This window comes from Anguilla rostrata, chromosome 9, assembly GCF_018555375.3.
Source record: "Anguilla rostrata isolate EN2019 chromosome 9, ASM1855537v3, whole genome shotgun sequence".
NCBI classification, from domain to species: Eukaryota; Metazoa; Chordata; class Actinopteri; order Anguilliformes; family Anguillidae; genus Anguilla; species Anguilla rostrata.
Window position 1 is genome coordinate 54,209,022 of NC_057941.1, and position 7,500 is coordinate 54,216,521.

General features: G+C 46.0%; 1 long non-coding RNA gene across 5 annotated transcripts in view; it reads right to left on the bottom strand.

The window, feature by feature from the left end:
* Positions 1-7,500, bottom strand: part of LOC135264281 (uncharacterized) — a 39,848-nt gene that overhangs the window by 5,273 nt on the left and 27,075 nt on the right. For 3 of the 5 annotated variants that reach the window (XR_010332652.1, XR_010332651.1, XR_010332650.1), the window contains 2 exons: positions 7,126-7,246; positions 5,301-6,264 (listed from right to left, as the gene is read on the bottom strand). This is a non-coding gene — a long non-coding RNA (uncharacterized LOC135264281). Of the gene's footprint in view, positions 2,054-5,300; positions 6,265-7,125; positions 7,247-7,500 lie in introns of those variants that run through there. The other 2 variants (XR_010332653.1, XR_010332654.1) reach the window with 2 other exon arrangements.

Genomic DNA, 7,500 nt, shown 5'->3' on the forward strand with positions numbered 1-7,500 from the left:
TACCACAGGCACACTGAACTGGGTATGACCCCTAGCACAGGCACACTGCACTTTGTATGAGGAGGCAGACCCCAAGCACAGGCAAACTGCGCTAGCACAGGCACACTGTGCTTTGTATGAGGAGGCAGACCCCAAGCACAGGCACACTGCGCTGGGTATGACCCCTAGCACAGGCACACTGAACTGGGTATGACCCATAGCACAGGCACACAGCGCTGGGTATGACCCCTAGCACAGGCACACTGAACTGGGTATGACCCCTAGCACAGGCACACTGCACTGGGTATGACCCCTGGCATAGGCAGACCCCTAGCATAGGCACACTGCACAGGCACACTGCGCTGGGCTAAACTGAATTGAAGTGGCTTCACAACATAAAGGTTTCTGTCACAGCAATAAAGTTACTTGAATCAAAACTAAATTGAATTGAGAGAACAGGGTGGATGAAAGAGAGAAAGATAGAGCAAGAGAGAAAGAGAAAGAGAGACAGAGAGAGAGAAAAAGAGTCTCATTACCTCTCTCACGCCATCTCTCATCCAGCCCTTCAGAATGAACTGAATGATTCCACATGTGAGAAGTTTTACCCAATTTACTTTAGTTGATAAAGTACTGTGTGTGCGTGCATGTATGTGTGTGTGTATGTGTGTGTGTGAGTGTGTATGTGCCTGTGCGCGTAAGTGTCTGTGTCAGTGAGTGTGTACGTGTATGCATGTGTGTGTGTGTATGTTGGGGGCAGTAGATTATGAGGACTAAAGTGGACTCATGAGAGTGCTGTGCTGGTCATTCATTAAAAAAATGTCTGTGCACCTGTCTGTCTGCCTGCCTGCCTGCCTGCCTGCCTGTCTGACTACCTGTCTGTCTGTCTGACTGCCTGCCTGTCTCTCTACCTGTCTGTTTTTCTTTATATCGGTCTGTATGTCTTCCTGTCGGTCTGTCTGTCTACCTGTCTGCCTGTTTTTTCTTTACGCCTGTCTGTCTACCTGACTATCTACCTGTCTGTTTTTCTTTATATCTGTTTGTCTGTCTGTCTGCCGCTCTGTTTTTCTTTCTGTCTGTCTGTCTGTCTGTCTGCCAGCGACCCCAATCCCAGACACTCAACACTGCTGAAATAAATATTCCACTCCTAATTACAGTGTGTTAATTACCATTTTAGACTAATGAGCTTAATTAGCAGAACATAATTTCCTTTAGATATATTACACTCTTACATGGTTACGAGAGTGTTCTGTTTAGTAAACAATTATTAAGATAATATGACTTAATTGCTTACATTTGCATAAGAAAATGTGTTAATTAATTACAAGTAAAACCTTCCTGATGAGTTTGAGAACAATTAGAGAGAGAAAACACTGCAGAGAGACTCACAGACACTACAAAGTCCTGACAATGTTTGTGTGTGAGCGGGTTTGTGTGTGTGTGTGTGTGTGTGCACCGTGCGTGTGTGTGTGTGTGTGTGTGAGTGAGTGATTGCTCTAACCACATAAACCTGTGTGTGCACGAGAGAGGGAGAGTGTTAATTTGTCTGAGAGTGTGTGTGTGTTTGTGTGAGAATGTGTATGTATCAGTGTATGTGAGTGAATAACAGGGACAGTGTGTGTGTGTAGGAGGTTTAGTGTAAAATAGCAAGGTGTTTCTGTGACTCTGATGTCCTAATGACGACCCTCTCTTGTTCGTCTCCCCTGTCCCCTCGTTCCCTCGTTCCCTCTCTCTCTCTCTCTCTCTGAGGTGTGCAGTAGGGCTATCTGCCTCTCTCTGTGTCGGAATTTAATATGCAACTTCTTATTGGAAAACAATCGCGCGTGTCGGCACAAATCCTAGCCGCAATATATTTGTTAGCTCCAGTAATCAGATAAAGACAGAGAGGGCTATTTATCACCACAAATTCGGGGCATTTCAGCATTCTTTTTATTATTTTAATATATTTCTTTGGTATTAAATCACCAATATGATGAATTAGAGCTGTCCTCCATATTTTCTTCAGTATGACAGGAAATGATGCACTATCCAATTTGAGTGGTCATTTGGACTTTTAAAAGACGTGGATTTTTTCTTTCTGAAAAAATGAAGGAAAAAAGTCTAATATGTTTGGGATCTTCCCTTCCTCTTCTCCTCACCAACCTCTTCATCTCTCTCTGTCTGTTTTTTTAATAATGCGCTTTAACTGGGGCTTTATTGCTGTTTCTCTGAGGCCAGCAATGCCACCTTAATATTCAGCCAATTACCACACACTTACACACACTCACACACTCACACACACTCACACTCTCACACACTTACACACACACTTACACACACTCACACACACACACTCACACTCTCACATACTTACACATACACTCTCACACACACACACACACACTCTCTCACACACACACACTCACACACACTCACACACTTACACACACTCACACACACTCTCACTCTCACTCTCACACACTTACACTCACACACACACATACACACACTCACACACACTTACACACACTCACACACCACATACACACACTCACACACTACACACACTTACACCACTCCACACACCCTCACACCACACACACTACACCACACTTACACTCACACACACACATACACACACTCACACACACTTACACACCACTACACACACCACACACACACACACAGACACTCACACGCACTCTCACACACACACTCGCACACACTTACACATTCACACTCACACACACTTACACACACACACACACTCACACTCACACACACTTACACACACACTCACACACACTCTCACACACACTCTCACACACACTCACACACACACACACACTCACACTTACACACACTTACACACACACACACTCACACACACTTACACACACTCTCACACTCACTCACTCACACACACTCTCACACACTCACACACACTTACACACTCACACACTTACACACACACACACACACACACTCTCACACACTCTCACACACACATACACACACTCACACATGCACTCACTCACACACACACACACTCTCACACACACTCACTCACACACACATACACGTGCACACACACAAACACACACACAAAAAGAGCACACACACACACGCTCACATGCATACACTAAAAGACGCTCTCTCACACAAACAAACATGCTGCCACAGATTTGCAGATACACACGCATACAATCAGACATATACACACATACATCGACACACTTACACACATGTGCAAACAAATACACATATACTTACATAGAAACACATTGTATGCATGCAGAAACACACACACAGCCATGAATGCACACACTCTCACACCCACACCCCAATACCAACACATGACGTCATATTGCCCCTGTCCAGAGAGAGGGGGCGGGGCGGGGCAGTACAGCTGGTTTCTCCTGCCCCGCCCCCAGGAGTTTTCACACCAATCAGCAGAGCCCAGCCAGAACCAATTATCACCCAGGGGAGGGGGCAAAGTCCCGTAGAGGGAGGTTCTGCTTCCCCACATGCTCCTGTCTAAAGGGACATCCCTCACCTCTTCCCCACTCTCTCCTTCAAATATCTCTTTCTCTTGCCCTCTTGCTCTCTCCTTCATCACCCCATCCCAGCCCATCAGAGCTAGGTTCAGCCCATCTATGTATAAGTAAACAATCAAACAGATGCTATGTACAGCCATTGCTGCTGTTACTGTGACTGCCGATGCTAACGCTAATAATAACAGTACAACCGCTACTGCTGCTAATGCTAACATTAATGCTAATAATAACAGTACAACTGCTACTGCCGCTAATGCTAATGCTAATAATAACAGTACAACTGCTACTGCTGCTAATGCTAATGCTAATAATAACAGTACAACTGCTACTGCTGCTAATGCTAATGTTAATGCTAATAATAACAGTACAACTGCTACTGCTGCTAATGCTAACGTTAATGCTAATAATAACAGCACCAGTGATCAGCACCATTAAGGGCACAGGTGTTAAATTAACTGTGAAAATTAACCTGTGGGTGATCAGAGGAGAGGGGCTGAAACAGAGAGGGGCTGAAACAGAGAGGGGCTTTCAGCGAGGCTTTTACGCTGTGTACCTGGGCTTATAACAAGGGACTGTTATTGCTGTTAACAGGATAAAGGCTATAAAACTGCTTATAACAGGAGACTGTGTTTGTGTTTATAACAGGAGAGAGGCTGTGTTTGTGCTTATAACAGGAGGATGTGTTTGTGCTTATAACAGGAGACTGTGTTTGTGTTTATAACAGGAGAGAGGCTGTGTTTGTGCTTATAACAGGAGGATGTGTTTGTGCTTATAACAGGAGAGAGACTGTGTTTGTGTTTATAACAGGAGAGAGACTGTGTTTGTGCTTATAACAGGAGGATGTGTTTGTGCTTATAACAGGAGAGAGACTGTGTTTGTGTTTATAACAGGAGAGAGACTGTGTTTGTGCTTATAACAGGAGAGAGACTGTGTTTGTGCTTATAACAGGAGAGAGACTGTGTTTGTGCTTATAACAGGAGGATGTGTTTGTGCTTATAACAGGAGAGAGGCTGTGTTTGTGCTTATAACAGGAGTATGTATTTGTGTTTATAACAGGATACTGTGTTTGTGTTTATAACAGGAGGCTGTGTTTGTGTTTATAACAGTAGGCTGTGTTTGTGCTTATAACAGGAGTATGTATTTGTGTTTATAACAGGAGGCTGTGTTTGTGCTTATAACAGGAGGATGTGTTTGTGCTTATAACAGGAGAGAGACTGTGTTTGTGTTTATAACAGGAGAGAGACTGTGTTTGTGCTTATAACAGGAGGATGTGTTTGTGCTTATAACAGGAGAGAGACTGTGTTTGTGTTTATAACAGGAGAGAGACTGTGTTTGTGCTTATAACAGGAGAGAGACTGTGTTTGTGCTTATAACAGGAGAGAGACTGTTTGTGTGCTTATAACAGGAGGATGTGTTTGTGCTTATAACAGGAGAGAGACTGTGTTTGTGTTTATAACAGGAGAGAGACTGTGTTTGTGCTTATAACAGGAGGATGTGTTTGTGCTTATAACAGGAGAGAGGCTGTGTTTGTGCTTATAACAGGAGTATGTATTTGTGTTTATAACAGGATACTGTGTTTGTGTTTATAACAGGAGGCTGTGTTTGTGCTTATAACAGGAGAGAGTGTGTTTGTGTTTATAACAGGAGAGAGCTGTGTTTGTGCTTATAACAGGAGATGTTTTGTGTTATAACAGGAGAGAGGCTGTGTTTGTGCTTATAACAGGAGTATGTATTTGTGTTTATAACAGGATACTGTGTTTGTGTTTATAACAGGAGGCTGTGTTTGTGCTTATAACAGGAGTATGTATTTGTGTTTATAACAGGAGGCTGTGTTTGTGTTTATAACAGGAGGCTGTGTTTGTGTTTATAACAGGAGGCTGTGTTTGTGCTTATAACAGGAGGCTGTGTTTGTGCTTACATCAGGAGAGAGGCTGTAACATCTGAGAGATCCCCAGCATCGTCTCCCTGCCTCTCAGGATGGGTCTTGCACTCTGTCTCTCTCTCTTTCTCTTTAAAGATGGGTCTTAATAACTTTTAAATAGTCTGGCACAGGGCCAGAGGGGCCCTGCTTCAACCGCTGTTATTGTGCAATCGCTCTCCATCCTCCTGCCCCCCCCCCCCCCCACTCACCCCTCCACTCACCCCCCTGTCTGAGTAACTCAGTCAGAGAGATGAATTATTCAGTCTTTGCTCTGGGCAGTCTGAGGGCCAGGAGTCCAACACCACCTCCTCTCCTCCCTCTCCCACTCTCTACATCCACCTTTCTTCTGCATGCATCTCACTCCATCCTTCCTTCCCTTTACATTGCTGTGAGTCACAGACTACTCTGGATTCCCAGTATACTCACACATAGAGAGATCACCTGCCTACCTGCTCAGTTTGTAACAAGCAAGTTTTGATCACAGTAACACAGAGGACTTCCACAGGAGGGAGAGAAATGCGCTTTACCTGCTGACCACCTGTACCTGAGCCTCCGGAGTCCCAAGGCTCTGCTACTGTGTTTTATCTTCCTTCTGTTGTTTTATATTCCTATGCATTCATAAATGTAATCGTAAATATGATTTCTGATCCTGCTCAGGATGCAGGCTCCAACAGGAACTCCACAGGCTGGTCCTCAGAGCAGTGGCCAGGGCTCCACATTCAGCAATGCATTCTGGGTCAGGAGCAACAAGCTGAAGGTCACAGGTCCCTGATTGGACCCTGTGGTTTCCACGGTTACTCCAGCATGGTCACAGCAGGGAACAGAATTAAGCTGAAATAAAGGGGTGGAGTCAGGATGTCAGTCAGACTGGGTAAAAGTCTGTGGAGTCAATTCACTCAAACAAACCATCCAACTTGTGTCAGAAGTATAAATTTGCTGTGGGTGAGACTGTGTTAGCAGCACAGGGACAGTTTGGCTATGTGAGACTGTGTTAGCAGCACAGGGACAGTTTAACAGTGTGAGACTGTGTTAGCAGCACAGGGACAGTTTAGATGTGTGAGACTGTGTTAGCAGCACAGGGACAGTTTAGATGTGTGAGACTGTGTTAGCAGCACAGGGACAGTTTAGCTGGGTGAGACTGTGTTAGCAGCACAGGGACAGTTTAGCTGTGTGAGACTGTGTTAGCAGCACAGGGACAGTTTAAATGTGTGAGACTGTGTTAGCAGCACAGGGACAGTTTAGCTGTGTGAGACTGTGTTAGCAGCACAGGGACAGTTTAGCTGTGTGAGACTGTGTTAGCAGCACAGGGACAGTTTAGCTGTGTGAGACTGTGTTAGCAGCACAGGGACAGTGCCCCAGGATCCCATGGCGTGAGGACCAGAACAAGCATCAAATATTGCACATAGTTTTTAGCAAAGAACGTTTCAGGAGTGTGTGTACTATTCCCATACCACCCCCTACCCATCTCTCACTCTCTCCCTCTCTCCATCTCTTTCTCTCTCTCCCCCCCCTCCCTCCCACTCCCCCTCTCTCTCTCTCTCTCCCTCCCTCTCCCCCCCTCTCTCTCTCTCTCTCTCTCTGTCTCTCTCTCTCTCTCCCTCTCCCTCTCTCTCGCTGGATTGGGGCCAGTGTGGGGGGTGGGGTTAGGGGGACAGCTGCTCTCTCAGTGTCCATCTCCTCGCTTCAGCTCACCTCCACTGAGGCGCCGCCCCCTGTTGGGGGGGGGGGGTGCGGGGGGTGGGGGGGGACAGGGCGACCCGGGCCGGCCATCCCGCTGACCCCCCAGCTGTCCTTTGACCCCTCCCTCTGCTCACTGCAGAGAGAGACAGAGAGGAGGAGAGAGGAACCAAGGAAATCAGAAAGAGGGAGCACAATCTTGGCTGAGGAAGGATCAGCAGCACACGACCTTTGACCCCAAGACCCCGCCTCTTTCACCACTGTACAATTCACTGTTTGAGATGTCAGTGCTTACTGTGTCAGTGGTTACAGTGTGTCAGTGGGTAAAGTGGTCAGTGTTTATAGTGTGTCAGTGAGTAGAGTGGTCAGTGTTTATAGCGTGTCAGTGGG